Source organism: Oncorhynchus masou, chromosome 12 (genome assembly GCF_036934945.1).
Source record: "Oncorhynchus masou masou isolate Uvic2021 chromosome 12, UVic_Omas_1.1, whole genome shotgun sequence".
Lineage (NCBI taxonomy): Eukaryota > Metazoa > Chordata > Actinopteri > Salmoniformes > Salmonidae > Oncorhynchus > Oncorhynchus masou.
In genome coordinates this window covers 20632898-20653067 of record NC_088223.1, presented here as the reverse complement: position 1 = coordinate 20653067, position 20170 = coordinate 20632898, and the positions used below count along the sequence as shown (strand labels likewise).

At 42.7% G+C, this 20170-nt stretch overlaps 1 long non-coding RNA gene and 1 pseudogene across 1 annotated transcript; both read left to right on the top strand.

The window, feature by feature from the left end:
• Positions 1-206: 206 nt before the first annotated feature.
• LOC135549674 (uncharacterized) lies at positions 207-15943 on the top strand. Its single transcript, XR_010457002.1, has 4 exons — positions 207-519; positions 9317-9394; positions 9580-9663; positions 9796-15943. It is a non-coding gene; the product is annotated as an uncharacterized LOC135549674 (long non-coding RNA).
• A 502-nt stretch (positions 15944-16445) lies between these two features.
• The window catches only part of LOC135549272 (elongator complex protein 2-like), a 36066-nt pseudogene continuing 32341 nt past the window's right edge, over positions 16446-20170 (top strand).

Genomic DNA, 20170 nt, shown 5'->3' with positions numbered 1-20170 from the left:
ACAATGCCACCAATAAAATTAAAGCAACTGTCCCCTTAAATTGCAGTCTTGTGAAACAAAAATGTACAGTTTTCCAGAGTGCGTTCAACTTCATTTTACCCATTAAACTCTGTGAGCGGAATGTTTGTAGAATTATTTGCCATGTATACCCGTATTTACGGTAACTGCTGCGGAGTAGAATTCAGAATGGCAGCGACCATAATAGAAACATGCCATGTCTCATGTTGTGCTAATCGAACCCAACATGTTCTTTCATGGGGTCGTGGTGGGGTCATTGCATGTAGAACATGTAATTACGCCGCTCTCTATGACCCAAAAGTAATATATATATTTCACAATTTAAATGTACTCGTGTCACTACATCATCGGTCTGGTCAATGTTGACAGCTTCTTGGAGTCCTTGGGTATAAGGCATATTTGCTGTGACAGTCAGCTTTACAGGAGAAAGGTGTTGTTGCTGTCCTGAATGGACATCTGGGAGGGTGAACACAGTCCAGTGGGTCCACAGAGAGGACTGTGGTGAGTAGCTACCTGCATGCTTCATCCAATGCTTTGATATGCTGATAATTAATATTGATATGCTTCATCCAATGCTTTGATAGACTGTTTATGACAGTTGGTTGTCTTCCTCCCTGATGATGGTACAGAAACTCACCTGGTGTCAGGAGGGTCTGACAATCTACTGATTGTGTGGGAGGCCCTAGATGGGGAGGTGTGTTAACACTACGAGAAGCAGGAATTGGTCTCATCCGATTGGTACTTCATCAATCCACACACAATACCCCATAATGACAAAGCAAAAACAGGTTTATTTTTTTTAGCAACTTTATACAAATAAACACTGATCACATTTACATAATTATTCAGACCCTTTACTCAGTACTTTGTTAAAGCACCTTTGGCAGCGATTACAACCTTGAGTCTTCTTGGGTATGACGCTACAAGCTTTGCACACATGTATTTGGGAAGTTTCTCAAATTCTTCTCTACAGATCTCTGTTAGATCGGGTTCAAGTCTGGGCTCTTGCTGGGCCACTCAAGGACGTTCAGAGACTTCTCCCGAAGCCATTCATGCATTGTCTTGGCTGTGTGCTTAGGGTTTTTGTCCTGTTGGAAGGTGAACCTTCTCCCCAGTCTGAGGTCCTGAGCGCTCTGGAGCAGGTTTTCGTCAAGGATCGCTCTGTACTTGGCTCCGTTCATCTTTCCCTCGATCCTTACTCCCAGTCCCTACCGCTGAAAAATATCCTCACAGCATGATGCTGCCACTACTAGAGGTTGACCGATTACGATTTTTCAACGCCGATAACAATACCAATTATTGGAGGACAAAAAAAAGCAGATACCGATAATAATGACAATTACAACAATACTGAATGAAAACTTATTTTAACTTAATATAATACATCAACAAAATCAATTTAGCCTCAAATAAATAATGAAACCTGTTCAATTTGGTTTAAATAATCGGAAAAAAAAGTGTTGGAGAAGAAAATAAAAGTGCAATATGTGCCATGTAAGAAAGCTAACATTTGAGTTCCTTGCACAGAACATGAGAACATATGAAAGCTGGTGGTTCCTTTTAACATGAGTCTTCAATATTCCCAGGTAAAAAGTTTTAGGTTGTAGTTATTATAGGAATTATAGGACTACTTCTCTCTATGCCATTTGTATTTCATATACGTTTGACTATTGGATGTTCTTATAGGCACTTTAGTATTGCCAGTGTAACAGTATAGCTTCCGTACCTCTCCTCGCTCCTACCTGGGCTCGAACCAGGAACACAACGACAACAGCCACCCTCGAAGCAGCGTTACCCATGCAGAGCAAGGGGAACAACCACTCCAAGTCTCAGAGCGAGTGACGTTTGAAACGCCATTAGCGCGCACCCCGCTAGCTAGCTAGCCATTTCACATCACATCGTTACACCAGCCTAATCTCGGGAGTTGATAGGCTTGAAGTCATTGTGCGTTTTGCTGCTGGCAAAACGCACAAAAGTGCTGTTTGAATGAATGCTTATGAGCCTGCTGGTGCCTACCATCGCTCAGTCAGACTGCTCTATCAAATCATAGACTTAATTATAACATAATAACACACAGAAATGCAAGCCTTAGGTCATTAATATGGTCGAATCCGGAAACTATCATCTCGATTAAGTTTAATGCTAGCGAGCAACTTACCTTGACTTCTTACTGCATTCGTGTAACAGGCGGGCTCTTCATGAGGCAGGTGGTTAGAGCGTTGGACTAGTTAACCGTAAGGTTGCAAGACTGAATCCCTGAGCTGACAAGGTAAACATCTGTCGTCCTGCCCCTGAACAAGGCAGTTAACCCACCGTTAGCCGTCATTGAAAATAAGAATGTGTTCTTAACTGACTTGCCTAGTTAAATAAATGAAGGTGTAAAAAAATATATATATTGGCAAAATCGGCGTCCAAAATGACCGATTTCCGATTGTTATGAAAACTTAATTAATCGGCCATTCCGATTAATCTGTTGACCTCTAGCCACTACCATGCTTAACTGTAGCCATGGTGCCAGGTTTCCTCCAGATGTGACACTTGGCATTCAGGCCAAAGAGTTCAGTCTTGGTTTAATCAGACCAGAGAGTCCTTTTGGCAAACTCCAAGCGGGCTGTCATGTGCCTTGGTGGTTCCAAACTTCTTCCATTTAAGAATGTTGGAGGCCACTGTGTTCTTGGACCTTCAATTCTGCAGAAATGTTTTGGTACCCTTCCCCCGGTCTGTGCCTCGACACAATCCTGTCTCGACGCTCTACAGACAATTCCATCCATCTCATGGCTTAGTTTTTGCTCTGACATGCACTGTCAACTGTGGGACCGTATATAGACAGGTGTGTGCCTTTCCAAATAATGTCAAATCAGTTGATTTACCACAGGTGGACTCCAATTAAGTTGTAGAAACATCTCAAGGATGATCAATGGAAACAGGATGCACCTGAGCTACAATTTCAAGTCTCATAGCAAAGGGTCTGAATACTTATGTAAATAAGGTATTTCTGTTTTTTATTTGTAATAAATTAGCAAACATTTATAAAAAATCTCATTTTGCTTTGTCATTATGGGGTATTGTGTGTAAATTAATGAGGACATTTAAAAAAAATTGTAATCCATTTTTGAATAAGACTGTAACGTAACAAAATGTGAAAAAATCAAGGCGTGTAAAGTGTGTTGGACACATTGGGGGCACTTGGGGCACTGAGCAAATTTTAGGTCTTGTGAGCGGAAACATTTTTGAGAATTTTGTTCAACTTCCGGCATGTTTACAGTGAACACTGAGGCTGTTTCCTTACAGTTTTAGACAGTAGCCAATTGGCTATTGTGGCTATTCAAGCATAATGTAGGCTTACCAACAAATCCAATGGAGAAAATCCCATAACATTTTCACATGGAAATAGCTTTTGATTTATGTGATATAGCCTACAGTAGCCTATATGTGGGGTTCAATGCAGGCTACATTGCATGAGACTTTTAATAACGTTTTAACACTAGGGGGCACTATTTTCATTTTTAGAAAAATAACATTCCCAAAGTAAACTGGCTATTTCTCAGGACCAGATGCTAGAATATGCATATAATTGACAGCTTAGGATAGAAAACACTCTAAAGTTTCCAAAACTGTAAAAATATTGACTGTGAGTATAACAGAACTGATACTTCAGGCGAAAGCCTGAGAAAAATCCAATCAGGAAGTGACTCTTATTTTGAAACCCCTGTGTTCCTATGCATCCCTATTGGCCATTGAAAGGGATATCAACCATATTCCTTTTTCTATGGCTTCCCTAATGTGTCTACAGCCACTAGACATAGTTTCAGGCTTTTATTTTGAAAAATGAGCGTGAACGACAACATTGTGTCAGTGGTCAGGTGGTGGCGCTCAGAGTGACTTGTGCGTAATAGACGAAGGCGGCCATTGTTCCTCTCGCTCCTACTGAAAAGCAAATTGTCCCGGTTGATATATTATCGAATAGATATTTGAAAAACGCCTTGAGGATTGATTATAAAAAAACGTTTGCCATGTTTCTATATTATGGATCTAATTTGGTGGGTTTTTTCGGCGTTGTCGTGACCGCAATTTCCGGTGGATTTCTCAACAAAACGTGGACAAGAAACGGAGGTATTTCGGCTATAAAAATCATCTTTATGGAACAAAAGGAACATTTGCTGTCTAACTGGAAGTTTCGTGAGTGAAAACATCCGAAGCTCATCAAAGGTAAACAATTTAATTTGATTGCTTTTCTGATTTTCATGACCAAGCTTCCTGCTGCTAGTTGGACATAATGCTATGCTAGGCTATCGATAAACTTACACAAACGCTTGTCTTGCTTTGGCTGTAAAGCATAATTTAAAAATCTGAGATGACAGGGTGATTAACAAAAGGCTAAGCTGTGTTTCACTATATTTCACTTGTGATTTCATGAATATGAATATTTTCTAGTAATATTTTTTGACTGTTGCGCTATGCTAATTAGTGTAGTTGATGACAATTGTCCCGGATCCGGGATGGGTAGTTCTAAGAGTTAAGGGCTTGACATTAATTTTTTTTTTTTTACTTGGTCTGCAAAACCATGGACTGTATATTGCATTGTGTTGTATGATGCAAGAAACCACTTTACAAAATCAAATGAATTATTACCATACAGAGAATTATACAATGAAGACTACCCCTTTGCCTGTTGGCTTATTTGCATATTCAACAACCTAAATAGCATTTCAAAGACAGATTGAAATGTAGCGTACATGTTTTGTGCTCTTGTAGGAAGCAGTAACTCTGCATTGCTGAACTATTCTTATCTATAACTGGGCTAATTACTCGCTAACTAGTAAATAATATAATTCGCAGCTCTGTGCACATATACTCGCGGGTGATTGAAAGAGGGATCGTGGGCTACCCCGCCAATAGAATTCTACTCCGTTTTATGCTCTGGCTCTGCCTACAACAAAATCACAGACTCAATCTTGCAAAGTTAGATTTGTTTTGTTTTGTTCAATTGACAAGGGGCTGATATAATGTTGATTCGATCACAGAAGAAATGTTCATCTATACAGTGCAAACTAATGGGGCGAACTAGCTGAAGTTCAATCTCTTGCATCTCTGTGCTGCCTGGCATTTCTTCTGCGTCGCAGTCCTGGAGGAGGTGCGAGGTCGTGCACGTGTGCAGTTCAGCTGGAACATTGCTCATAGGCCGGCCAGCTATGTTGATTTGTATTTTGTAACTTCAGTAGTACTCTCAAGTACTCTTATCTCAATATGATAAGGATACACAAACCACAATGTTCACCTAAAGTGGGCTTAGTTCTACCTAAGTAGGGTGAAGTTTCCTCTAGATGCTGATCTTGGGTCAGTTTTGCATTTTCCCCACTAATGGTTGAGGGGTCGCAGATCCTAGATCTTTACCTAAGGGAAACTTCACCCGAGATCTATAAAACCCTGCATTATAAAAGGACTATACGTGTTCCTTGAAACCTGCTCTGAGATGCAGGGAGTGTGTTTGTTTACAGGGGAAACTTCACCCTGTAGCAAAAGGAGCATTTTTGAGTTAATCTGTGCTGAATTCTCCACCTACCCTGACATCTGCTGGCATGCTGTGGTAGTAGAAACACAGAGGGAACAGTCTTTTATTTATTTATTTTAATTTTACTAGGCAAGTCAGTTAAGAACAAATTCTTATTTTCAATGACGGCCTAGGAACAGTGGGTTAACTGCCTGTTCAGGGGCAGAACGACAGATTTGTACCTTGTCAGCTCGGGGATTTGAACTTGCAACCTTTCGGTTACCAGTCCATCGCTCTAACCACTAGGCAACCCTGCCGCACCATCTGATCATTTGAGTCACAGAATGTAATGAGTCATCACTTTACGATTGTCTCAAATCATTGTAATGGCCTATTGTTTCCACTGTGGTTTCCACTGTATCGTGAAACCAGGATTGCATCAAGGTATTTCTATGTAGTATTTTATTAGGGATCCCCATTAGCTGTTGCCAAGGCAGCAGCTACTCTTCCTGGGGTCCAAACACATTAAGACACTTATATTACACATAAAAGAAAAAGATAAAACATAACATCATATGACACTGTCACACCAACACATATCCACAGCACAAAATCTATGATACCACTATACAACAATACCACAATATACATGTGTGCAGAGTGTGTGTGCTAGCACCCGTGTGTGTATGCGTGTGTCTGTACCTGTGTGTGTCTCTTTGCTGTTCTATCAGGTGGAATAAAGTTCCATGTAGTCATAGCTCTATGTAATACTGTGTGCCTCCCATAGTCTGTTCTGGACTTGGGGATTGTGAAGAGACCTCTGATGGCATGTCTTGAAGGATATGCATATGCGTCCGAGCTGTGTGCTAGTAGTTTAAACAGACAGCTTGGTGCATTCAGCTTGGCAACACCTTACAAAATCAAGTAGTGATGAAGTCAATATCTCCTCCACTTTGAGCCATGAGAGCTTGCCATGTAATCTCAGCAAAATAAGAAATGTCCCCTTTTCAGGACCCTGTCCTTCAAAGATAATTTGTAAAAATTGAAATAACTTCACAGATCTTCATTGTAAAGTGTTTAAACACTGTTTTCCATGCTTGTTCAATGAACCATTAACAATGAATTAACATGCACCTGTGGAATGGTCGTTAAGACACTAACAGCTTACAGATGGTAGGCAATTAAGGTCACAGTTATGAAAACTTAGGACACGAAAGAGACCATTCTACTGACACTGAAAAAAAAACAAAAGAAAGATGCCCAGGGTCCCTGCTCATCTGCGTGAACGTGCCTTAGGCATGCTGCAAGGAGGCATGAGGACTACAGATGTGGCCAGGGCAATAAATTGCAATGTCCGTACTGTGAGACGCCTAAGACAGCGCTACAGGGAGACAGGACAGACAGCTGATTGTCCTCGCAGTGGCAGACCACGTGTAACAACACCTGCACAGGATCGGTACATCCGAACATCACACCTGCGGGACAGGTACAGGATGGCAACAACAACTGCCTGAGTTACACCAGAAATGCACAATCCCTCCATCAGTGCTCAGACTGTCCGCATTAGGCTGAGAGAGGCTGGACTGTTGTAAGGCCTGTTGTAAGACAGGTCCTCACCAGACATCACCGGCAACAACTTCGCCTATGGGCACAAACCCACCGTCTCCTGCAGGTGCCTTGGTGGAAGATTGGGGTAACATCTCACAGCAAGGACTGTGAAATCTGCTGCAGTCCATGAGGTGGAGATGCATTGCAGTACTTAATGCAGCTGGTGGCCACACCAGATACTGACTGTTACTTTTGATTTTGATCCCTTAGTTCAGGGACAGATTATTCAATTTCTGTTAGTCACATGTCTGTGGAACTTGTTCAGTTTATGTCTCAGTTGTTTAATCTTGTTATGTTCGTACAAATATTGACACATGCTAAGTTTGCTGAAAAAGGAGGCATTACTTTTGCTTCTTTCCAGGCCTGAGGGCACACAGTTTCTAGTAGGCTTAGATTGAAGATATGGCAAATAGGAGTGGCAATATCGTCCTCTATTATCATTAGTAATTTTCCATCTAAGTTGTCAGACCCGGTGGCTTGTCATTGTTGATGGACAACAATAATTTTTTCACCTCTTCCACACTTACTTTGTGGAATTCAAAATTACAATGCTTGTCTTTCATAATTTTTTCAGTTATACTTGCAACTTGGCACCGTCAAAGGATGCCACCTTTCCAACAAGTCAGTTTGTCAGATTTCTGCACTGCTAGAGCTGCCACTGTCAACTGTAAGTGCTGTTATTGTGAAGTGAAAACATCTAGGAGCAACAACGGATCAGCCGCAAACTGGTAGGCCACACAAGCTCACAGAATGGCCCGCCATGTGCTGAAGTGTGTAGCACGTAAGAATTGTCTTTCCTCTGTTGCAAGACTCCCTACCGAGTTCCAAACTGCCTCTGGAAACAACGTCAGCGCAAGAACTGTTCGTCGGGAGCTTCATGAAATGGGTTTCCATGGCCGAGCAGCCGCACATAAGCCTAAGATCACCATGCGCAATGCCAAGCGTCGGCTGGAGTGGTGTAAAGCTTGTACATATTGGATTCTAGAGCAGTGGAAACACGTTCTCTGGAGTGATGAATCACGCTTCACCATCTGCTAGTTCAACAAACAAATCAGGGTTTGGCGGATGCCAGAAGAACGCTACCTGCCCCAATGCATAGTGCCAACTGTAAAGTTTGGTGGAGGAGGAATAATGGTCTGGGGCTGCTTTTCATGGTTTGGACTAGGCCCCCTAGTTCCAGTGCAGGGAAATCTTAAAGCTACAGCATACAATGACATTCTAGACGATTCAGTGCTTCCATCTTTGTTGGGGAAGGCCCTTTCCTGTTTCAGCAAGACAATTCCCATGTAAACAAAGCAAGGTCCATACAGAAATGGTTTATCAGTGTGGAAGATTTGACTGCCCTGCGCAGAGCCCTGATCTCAACCCAATCAAACACCTTTGGGATGAATTGGAATGCCGAGCCAGGCCTAATCGCCCAACATCACTGCCAGACATCACTAATGCTCTTGTGGCTGAATAGAAGCAGGTCCCCACAGCAATGTTCCCACATCTAGTGTAAAACCTTCCCAGAAGAGTTGAAGGTTGTTATAGCAGCAAAGGGGGGTTCAACTCCATATTAATGTCCATAATTTTGGAATGAGATGTTTCACGAGCAGGTGTCCACCTACTTTTTGTCATGTAGTGTATCTTATCTCATGCATCTATTCCCAGAACCTAATCAAGTATCTGATGCATTTGCGCATGATTTTAGTTTTGGGTTGTTTAGATTAGGTGTTTTTGTGGTATTGTTTGGTATTTCCTCCCTGTATGTTAGCTGGTGTGGGGGGGGGGGGTGAATGTTGATGTTCAAAAGTAGTGCTCTATATAGGGAATAGGGTGCCATTTGGGATGCAGTCTGGGTCTGTCCTCAGGGTGTGTTGTCTTATGTAGGCCAGACGGAGCTCTGCTGCCAGAATGTGCTGCTTGTGCCTGGAAGACCCCTGGGTTTCTGGCGAAAGGAGAGAAGAAAAACATGTCACCGTTTGACAAATGTCTCTGTAGCTTGCCTCAAAAGAACTAGCCTAGCGATTAGCCATCTCACTTCTCTAGGATGAGTTAGTGAAATAATCTGGGAGCAGTTGATTTAGGAATGCTTGTCAGTGATGTATGGAACCCAATGTTTTTGTGTAATTTTCGTGCCCGTTCTGTACAAGTATGACTCACACCCTATTTTAAAGGCTAATTTTGTTGTTCTTTCTTCCCTCACTCTCCCTGAAGCGGAGTGCACACAAACCATATCGTTTGGGAGAGGCTTCATGATGGATGTCTCGCTAGCGTTCTTGCCAGCCAGCAGAAGTAAGCTGTTTCTACGGCGGCGGTTGCCGGTTGGAGATACCCCCCACCCCATATTAAAAATGCAATTTGTGCAAGAAGTGTCCCGCACGTCATCTCTCCTCCCTTTCACATGCCTGTTCTCTGTGTGATGCTTTGTCCCCCTGCCCTTCCACCCCTTCACTCAATCTGTCTGTGTTATAATGCAGCCTGGCTTCAGCAGCAAGTGTTCCCATACTGGCCTGCTGTGGCGAGATTGCAGAACACATTTGTATGTGCAGTGCAATGGACAGGTGAGCAAAATCAAATAGCTGGCATTGGCCAACAAATTAATGGACAGTAATGTAAAAATCAATAAATCGAGTATGTTGTATTCATATTCATAAACATATAAATTTACATTGATACTGGCCTTTTCTCCCAAGTGTCTCTGACAGTTCATGAAAGTCTTCTCCTTGCAAGGGTATGAGGATTGGATCTGTGGTGTGGAGTGGGTGTATTTAGGTGAGGACCACACCAGTGTTTAGCGATCTGTTTCCTCACTGCCTTATTTTACATTTACATTTTAGTCAAAAATCTGTCTAATATCAGAGATGTTATGACAAAATATGTGGAAGTATTTCTGGTATATGTGTATTCAGCTGCCTACTTGAGTTGTGCAACCCACTCCAGATGTACTCCAGCAGGAGTTCAGGCCTACATCACAAATGACACCCTAAGGGCTTAATATAGTGCACTAATTTTGACTAGAACCCCATGGGTCCTGGTCCAAAGTGGCGCACTATAATAAGGAATGGTATGCAGTTTGGGTTTCAGCCCAGGGTTTGTAAAAGCTATTTCATCTCCTTCACCAGCCCTCTCCACTGGACTCATCCCACTCAGTCAATGAACTACTCCATCTGGGCGGCCATTAGAGGTGGAGAGAGATGTGTGTCCCAAATGGCACCCTATTTCCTTCATAGTGCACTACTTTTGACCAGAGGCCTATGGGATGCAGTCAGAGATTAATTTATATGTACCAGCCCCATAGGCTTTGCAAAAGTCCTCTCTCTCCAGTCTCTCTCTACTATAAAACAAAATTAAAATCCATCCTTTTATGACTGGGGCATTTGTTTAATTCGATTTGCATTTGAACACTGAAGTCTTTCTATAATGCATGAAATGGGTGCAGCAGGGCCGAGTCAATGCTTTCGTTCCACCCCTCTCTCTCAGATATACTGTATCCTTCAAGCAGCATGGCTCCGCAGCCCTGTCTTTGAGTTCAGCTGGTGGTCTTTTTAATTCCAACTTTTGGAAGATACGGTTCAACCAAGGTTCTGACACTCTGTGGTCACTGAAGTTTCCCTCTTGTTGCAGGAATAGGGGTGTTAACCCTGGTGTCCTGGCAAGTCCCAACCTGGCCCTCTTATACTACCATGGCCACCTAATCACCCCCTTCCTTTCAAACCCCTCCTCTCCCTGTTACTCTTCCCCAGGTGGCCTTAGTTTTAAGAAGTTGTGTGTTCTCTTCTCAGCCATCTTATCTAGAGTGAATCTGAAATGGCACCTTAATCCCTCTGGAGTGAACTCCTTTTGATCAGAGCCCAAATGTGCACTAGGCCTATATAGGGAATATATACAATTAAAGTGATCATGCACTGTTTACCAGGGGGCAAAGCTACCGATGTTAAGGCTAATCTGAAGATGGTGCTGGCTAAAGCTAAAACTGGTGAGTGTAGAGAGTATAGAGATATTGTTATCCACGTCGGCACCAACGATGTTAGGATGAAACAGTCAGAGGTCACCAAGCACAACATAGCTTCAGCGGGTAAATCAGCTAGAAAGATGTGTCGGCGTTGAGTAAATGTCTCTGGCCCCCTCCCAGTTAGGGGGAGTGATGAGCTCTACAGCAGAGTCTCACAACTCAATCGCTGGTTGAAAACTGTTTTCTGCCCCTCCCAAAAGATAGAATTTGTAGATAATTGGCCCTCTTTCTGGGACTCACCCACAAACAGGACCAAGCCTGGCCTGTTGAGGAGTGAAGGACTCCATCCTAGCTGAAGGGGTGCTCTCATCTTATTTACGAACATAGACAGGGCTCTAAACTCCCCAAGCTCCACAATGAAATAAGGTGCAGGCCAGGCAGCAGGCTGTGAGCTTAGTGGAGTCTGCCACGAGCACAGTCAGTGTAGTCAGCTCAGCTATCCCTATTGAGACCGTGTCTGTGCCTCGACCTAGGTTGGGCAAAACTAAACATGGCGGTGTTCGCCTTAGCAATCTCACTAGAATAAAGACCTCCTCCATTCCTGCCATTATTGAAAGAGATCGTGATACCTCACATCTCAAAATAGGGCTACTTAATGTTAGATCCCTCACTTCAAAGGCAGTTATAGTCAATGAGCTAATCTGATCATAATCTTGATGTGATTGGCTTGACTGAAACATGGCTTAAGCCTGATGAATTTACTGTGTTAAATGAGGCCTCACCTCCTGGTTACACTAGTGACCATATCCCCTGCGCATCCCGCAAAGGCGGAGGTGTTGCTAACAGTTACGATAGCAAATTTCAATTTACAAAAAAAACAGACGTTTTTGTCTTTTGAGCTTCTAGTCATGAAATTTATGCAGCCTACTCAATTACTTTTTATAGCTACTGTATATAGGCCTCCTGGGCCATATACAGCGTTCCTCACTGAGTTACCTGAATTCCTGTCGGACCTTTTAGTCATAGCAGATAATATTCTAATTTTTGGTGACTTTAATATTCACATGGAAAAGTCCACAGACCCACTCCAAAAGGCTTTCGGAACCATCATCGACTCAGTGGGTTTTGTCCAACATGTCTCTGGACCCACTCACTGTCACAGTCATACTCTGGACCTAGTTTTGTCCATTGGAATAAATGTTGTGGATCTTAATGTTTTTCCTCATAATCCTGGACCATCGGACAACCATTTTTATTACGTTTGCAATCGCAACAAATAATCTGCTCAGACCCCAACCAAGGAGCATCACGTCATGCTATAAATCTCAGACAACTCAAAGATTTCTTGATCAAATCAAATGGATTTATATAGCCATTTTTACATCAGCTGATATGTTGATGCCCTTCCAGACTCTGCTTACCCAAAGATGTCAGAGGACAAAAATCAGTTAATCACCTAACTGGGAAACTCAATTGAACCTTGCGCAATACCCTAGATGCAGTTGCACCCCTAAAAACTAAAAAGATTTGTCATAAGAAACTAGCTCCCTGGTATACAGAAAATACCCGTGCTCTGAAGCAAGCTTCCAGAAAATTGGAACGGAAATGGCGCCACACCAAACTGGAAGTCTTCTGACTAGCTTGGAAAGACAGTAACGTGCAGTATCGAAGAGCCCTCACTGCTGCTCGATCATCCTATTTTTCCAACTTAATTGAGAAAAATAAGAACAATCTGAAATGTATTTTTGATACTGTCGCAAAGCTAACTAAAAAGCAGCATTCCCCAAGAGAGGATGGCTTTCACTTCAGCAGTAATAAATGAGGAAAAGATCATGATCATTAGAAATCAAATTACGGACTTGTCTTTAAATCTGCGTATTCCTCCAAAGCTTAGTTGTCCTGAGTCTGCACAACTCTGCCAGGACCTAGGATCAAGGGAGACACTCAAGTGTTTTAGTACTATATCTCTTGACACAATGATGAAAATAATCATGGCCTCTAAACCTTCAAGCTGCATACTGGACCCTATTCCAACTAAACTACTGAAAGAGCTGCTTCCTGTGCTTGGCCCTCCTATGTTGAACATAATAAATGGCTCTCTATCCATCGGATATGTACCAAACTCACTAAAAGTGGCAGTAATAAAGCCTCTCTTTAAAAAAAAAACCTTGACCCAGAAAATATTTTTTTAAACTATCGGCCTATATCGAATCGTCCATTCCTCTCAACAATTGTAGAAAAAGCTGTTGCGCAGCAAGTCACTGCCTTGTATACCATACCATACCATACTATTTCGTATACCATGTATACGAAATGCTTCAGTCTGGTTTTAGACCCCATCATAGCACTGAGACTGCACTTGTGAAGGTGGTAAATGACCTTTTAATGTCAGACCGAGGCTCTGCATCTGTCCTTGTGCTCCTAGACCTTAGTGCTGCTTTTGATTCCATCAATCACCACATTCTTTTGGAGAGATTGGAAACCCAAATTGGTCTACACGGACAAGATCTGGCCTGGTTTAGATCTTATCTGTCGGAAAGATATCAGTTTGTCTCTGTGAATGGTTTGTCAGCTGACAAATCAGCTGTACATTTCGGTGTTCCTCAAGGTTCCGTTTTAGGACCACCATTGTTTTCACTATATATTTTACCTCTTGGGGATGTCATTCGAAAACATAATGTTAACTTTCACTGCTATGTGGATGACACACAGCTGTACATTTCAATGAAACATGGTGAAGCCCCAAAATTGCCCTTGCTAGAAGCCTGCAAACTTTCTACTTTTAAACTCGGACAAAACAGAGATGCTTGTTCTAGGTCCCAAGAAACAAAGAGATCTTCTGTTGAATCTGACAATTAATCTTGATGGTTGTACAGTCCCTCAAATAAAACTGTGAAGGACCTCGGCGTTACTCTGGACCCTGATCTCTCTCATTTGACGAACATATCAAGACTGTTTCAAGGACAGCTTTTTTTCATCTACGTAACATTGCAAAAATCAGAAACTTCCTGTCTAAAAATGATGCACAAAAATTAATCCATGCTTTTGGTACTTCTAGGTTAGACTACTGCAATGCTCTACTTTCCGGCTACTCGGATAAAGCACTAAATTAACTTCAGTGACTGCTAAATACGGCTGCTAGAATCCTGACTAGAACCAAAAAAATTGATCATATTACTCCAGTGCTAGCCTCCCTACACTGGCTTCCTGTCAAAGCAAGGGCTGAGTTCAAGCTTTTACTGCTAACCTACAAAGCATTACATGGGCTTGCTCCTACCTATCTTTCCAATTTGGTCCTGCTGTACATACCTACACGTACGCTACGGTCACAAGACGCAGGCCTCCAAATTGTCCCTAGAATTTCTAAGCAAACAGCTGGAGGCAGGGCGTTCTCCTATAGAGCTCAATTGTTATGGAATGTTCTGCCTACCCATTTGAGAGACGCAGACTCGGTCTCAACCTTTAAGTCTTTACTGAAGACGGGCTGTGCTTTACGGGCTGTGCTTTGGCAAAGTGGGGTGGGGTTATATCCTGCCTGTTTTGCCCTGTCCGGGGGTATCGTCGGACGGGGCCACAGTTTCTCCCGACCCCTACTGTCTCAGCCTCCAGTATTTATGCTGCAGTAGTTTATGTGTCAGGCGGCTTGGGTCAGTCTGTTATATCTGGAGTATTTCTCCTGTCTTATCCGGTGTCCTGTGTGAATTTATGTATGCTCTCTCTAATTCTCTCTTTCTCTCTTTCTTTCTCTCTCGGAGGACCTGAGCCCTAGGACAATGTCTCAGGACTACCTGGCATGATGACTCCTTGCTGTCCCCAGTCCACCTGGCTGTGCTGCTGCTCCAGTTTCAACTTTTCTGCCTGCGGCTATGGAACCCTGACCTGTTCACCGGACGTTCTATCTGTCCCAGACCTGCTGTGAACTACTGTGATTATTATTATTTGACCATGCTAGTCATTTATGAACATTTGAACATCTTGGTCATGTTCTGTTATAATCTCCAACCGGCACAGCCAGAAGAGGACTGGCCATCCCTCATAGCCTGGTTCCTCTCTAGGTTTCTTCCTAGGTTTTGGCCTTTCTAGGGAGTTTTTGCTATCCACCGTGCTTCTACACCTGCATTGCTTGCTGTTTGGGGTTTTAGGCTGGGTTCCTATACATCACTTTGATATATCAGCTAATGTAAGAAGTGATATATAAATACATTTCATTTCATTTGAAAGGGATAGTTCACTCATATTTGTTTGTATTTTGTTCATTAGTCCACCCACAAAATTGTGCATGTCAGCAATCAAGTTTCCAAGATTGAGCACTTTCAGTACAGAGCAAAAACTGTAGTGATGATGATGCAGTTCGAATTGAGTGAACGATCCCTTTAAATGAAAAATATTTACGAAATAAAAGCAAACTCATTTCTACCTCCATGCTGTACAGAGGGGGATCTGTTAAGGCCAGCTGTGCTCAGGATTGTCTGATCCATGTGTGGATGTTGGTTGCTTCCATCAGCAAGGGCATTGAAGATGAAATGTGGCTGGGTCTTTCAGCATGACAATGATCCCAACATACCGCCCGGGCAACGAAGGAGTGGCTTCGTGAGAAGCATTTCAAGGTCCTGGAGTGGCCTAGCCAGTCTCCAGATCTCAACCCCATAGAACATCTTTGGAGGGAGTTGAACGTCCGTGTTGCCCAGCAACAGCCCCAAAACATCACTGCTCTAGAGGAGATCTGCATGGAGGAATGGGCCAAAATACCAGCAGCAGTGTGTGAAAAGACTTACAGAAAACATTTGACCTCTGTCATTGCCAACAAAGGGTATATAACAAAGTATTGAGATTAACTTTTGTTATTGACCAAATACTTATTTTCCACCATAATTTGCAAATAAATTCATAAAAAATCCTACAATGTGATTTTCTGATTTTTTTTTCTCATTTTGTCTGTCATAATTGAAGTGAAAATGAAAATTACAGGCCTCTTTCATCTTTTTAAGTGGGAGAACTTGCACAATTGGTGGCTGACTAAATACCTTTTTGCCCCACTGTATGTTGTCTCCTTGCCCCAGATGCCTCCTCAGTGTTTGCAGTGATGCTAGAGTCAGTCCTGGCCTGACATGAGAACAAGGTCTATGGAGTCCACTGGCACACCCTTGTCATAAAAGGTACTGTACTGTCAACCTATACACCATTCAGTCCCCAGATCAGACTTTTCTTATTTCACTGTGATGTGGTGGTGCCATACCACTCAATGATTCCATGGTGTTGGAGGGAGTGATTTGTTTGATGGGCCTACCATACACCCATGAAATCAGAAAGGGTGACCCCTAAACTCTTTTATTAGTTCAAATCACTCACTGTCTGTCTGCCTGCTGCAGTTCTGGCAACTACCCATATAGGATGCGACCAGCATCAGTCTCTGAGCCTGCTCTCTGTGTCCATGGACATGACCATGATCTTGTGGGCTCCAGAGAAGGGCTAGGGGTGTGGATGGAGCAGGTCAGTGTCAACGGGAGGCTTCGAGCTGTGTCCCAAATGGCACTATTCCCTATATAGTGCACTACTTTGGCCTCTGGTTTTAAGTAGTGCACTCTATAGGGAATAGAGGGCTGTTTGGGACACAACCATCTTTCCATTCACAGCTTTGTCGTTTTTCAAATCCTACACTGTTAAAGGTCAACACCCCTGTCTCTGTCTCTTGCTGTCTGTCTCTCTGTCTCGTCTGTCTTCAGCAGCTGTTGTGATGAAATTAAATGTTGAAATGTCATCAAGGCCCCGCTCACTTTTCTCTCTGTCCGTCTCTCTCTCTCGTAATCATGCCCCCGTTGTGTTTCAATAGTGTGCCTGGATACAGCCCTTAGCCCTACCGCAACCCCCCGAGGGACCTTATTGCTATTATAAACTGGTTACCAACTTAATTACAACAGAAAACAAGTAATATTGTGTCATACCTGTGGTATATTGTCTGTTATCCAAGACCCAAACTACCCGGTTTATAATTTGATTATGTCACTGATGTGGTGTTGGATTGTAGAAATGGCATTGTTAGAGGCTGATGCCATTAGCCGACAGTTCTACACTGTAGGTTGGGTTTGTATGGGTTGGTTTTCTCCGTCTCCTTGCCATCAGTCACAAGCCAGTGAGAGCCGACGGGAAGAAGGGATAGCGAAAGACATACCAGACCCCCCCCCCCAACCCCTCTCTTGGAGTGCAGAACATCTGCTATTTTCATCAGTGCTGGACTAAATGTAAGACAAGTGTGGAAGTTGTAAATTCCTCCCCATCTGCCCTGAGTTTCAGGAGTGACAGGTGCATTCTGGTAGAGACCTTAGATAACCTTCCCCAGTAACAGCAACACTGTCCACCCCACGGTCGCTGTTATGGAGCTCTCCAGCTCCTAACAAACTGAAATGAGTTATCTCTGGTTCATTCAGCTATTCCTGTGGGAAAGAATAAGGTTTTTGGATAACCGCTGAAAATAAGGTCAGAGGTTAACACAGGCTTAGGAGATCTTATGTTTTGTTTTATGATATAATATCAGTCAGTTAACATGACCTTTAGGAATTATGAAGCTTTTATGTGCTTTATGCATTTTTAAATGACATAAATACAAAAAAATCACAAAAAGTGATGTTAGCTGTTGAAGATTATCTCATAGACCAAAATGTATAAGATCTCCTAAGCCTGTGCTTACCACAGACAGATTTTCAGCTTTCTCCAAAAACCCTCCAAAAACTCCATTAATTTCCCCATAGGCTTTGTCCAGCGAACCATGGCGTTGGAAGTGCCTACAAAAAGACAGCATTACTATTTCTCTCTTTTTTTCATTTTGTTTGACGAAGCAAATATGGGTAGCTTTGGGGGGCGCTAGAGAGTGTGCTATGGAATATATGTTTTGTTAGAGCGCCACTCAATTTTTAAATGATTTCATATTTATCTTAATCTCTCACAACCTATAACTTAAAACATTGTCTGACAATATGACAAAAGGAAAAGGCATCAAAAAAGGGGGCGCTAAACAAGATAATTTGGATGAGACAGAAAACAAACCAATGTCAACATTGCCAACCCACGAGCTCTCCACAGCACCTACTCCAAATGACCTACTGGCCGCTATAAACTCACTAAGAAGAAAGGTGGACACATGGTTGGCTGATATCTCAAAGAGTATTAGGACTTTGTCTGAAACTGTGAAGGCAACCAAGGGCAGGGTGCATGAGGTTGAGCAGACAACAGTTCATCACGAGACCAGGCTACAGGACATTGAGGAACAGTGCACAACAAAACACTGAAAGTCCGACAGGAAATGCTTGAATCGCATTCAAGATGCCCAAACATCTGAATATTTGGGATCCAGGAGGACACTGAGAAAGGGAAACCAACTGAATTTGTCTCGGAGCTGATACCGGCACTGCTGGGGATTGAACACTTCAAAACTCCCATCCTGATCAACCGCGCACACAGATCACTAGCATTGAAGCTAGCCAAGGCCATTCATCGCACGGCTGCACTATCCCCAGACCAGGGATCTCATCCTCAAGCTGGAAAGATACAAGATACAAACGGAAAGATACAAGTTGCAGGGCAAAATGCACGGCGGCCAACATCCTATATGGATTCCTCTTTCCAGCTCAGTTTAAGGTGACAGTCGACAGATCAACTGTACATTTGACAACCCAAAAGAGGCCGAACTGTTCTTGTCAAGCAAGCTCCCTGGCTGAGGATACTGAACTGCTGTGTCAGCCGGCTAAGTGGCCAACTACAGGCCAGGAATATGTTTTGAATTTTCTGCCGATGTCTTTTCGATCAGAAATGGGGACTTATAATGATGGGTGAGATGTTAGGCTAAACAATGCTACATAAGCAATATCATGTTTTAGTCCCACTCACCCCCTAACATGAGAGTTATGTGTTATTTGATCTTTGTTTATATGCAGAGCATCGATAGGTGCCGATAAGTGTTATGTCTAGGCACCCTAAGGTTTGTGTGTTAGTCAAGGAGTGCTTCATTTGGGGATGTCACTCAGTAATGAGACGGGAAGGGGGATGGTGTCTGTTTTATGTTCACTGTTAGTACAGGTGGCACGGCAAATTCCCGCATGACGGGACGTTTTTCTTTTGGGTTTTATATGACAGAAACAGTTTGCTCTAAAATAAGAAATGCCACATAGTGACCGGGCACAGAGTAGACCTGGTGGATTAAAGATAGTCAGTTGGAACTGCAATGGCTTAGGTCATGTTGTGAAAAGAGCCAAGGTTTTTTCTCATCTTAAATCACTGGCCACTGACATAGTGCTTCTTCAAGAAACTCGTATTAAACGCTTGGCTTAGGCCAAACTACGAGTTGTCTGGATCGATCAGATATACCAGTATAATTTTGATGCAAAAGCGAGAGGGAGAAGAATCCTGATAAGGAAAATCATTCCTTGTATTTACTCATCCTCGATTTCAGATCCTAAAGGTCAGTATATTATTGTGGCTGGTACACTGAATTCGATACCAATAACCTTGGTCAATTTATATGGACCCAACTTCGATGATCCAAACTTTTTTCAAAGCATATTTAAGACCATACCAAATATGTCGGATACAAGTGTTATTGTTGGAGGCGACTAGATCCTCTTTTCGATTAACAGCTATCAATGTCACTCGAACAATCAAATGCCAGTGTCTGTCTAAATATATTGATGACAAACCTTAACATTGTCTATATTTGGAAGCTAACAGATAGGGATTATTCTTTCTTCTTGTCAGTTCATAAGTCATATTCCAGAATTTACTATTTTTTGTTGGACTCAACTAATTTCAGCAGCTGTGTCGGTTACCTGTCACCCGATTCTACTTACTTACAGACCACTCTCCTCTGTCCATGGTGCTGAAACAGGACAATATGTATGCAGGTCGTCGACCGTGGCGCTTAGACGCTCACTTATTGAAAGATGATGCCTTTTGTCAGTATTTGAAGGAGCAGATAACGTTTTTCCTTGGAGCTAATGACATGGGGATGTCGACGACTCTACCCTTTGGGAATCTCTCAAGGCTGTGATTAGAGGTCACATTATTTCATATACATCGGAGAGGAGGAAACGCACCAATACTAGGCTGAAAGAAATTATAAGAGTTAG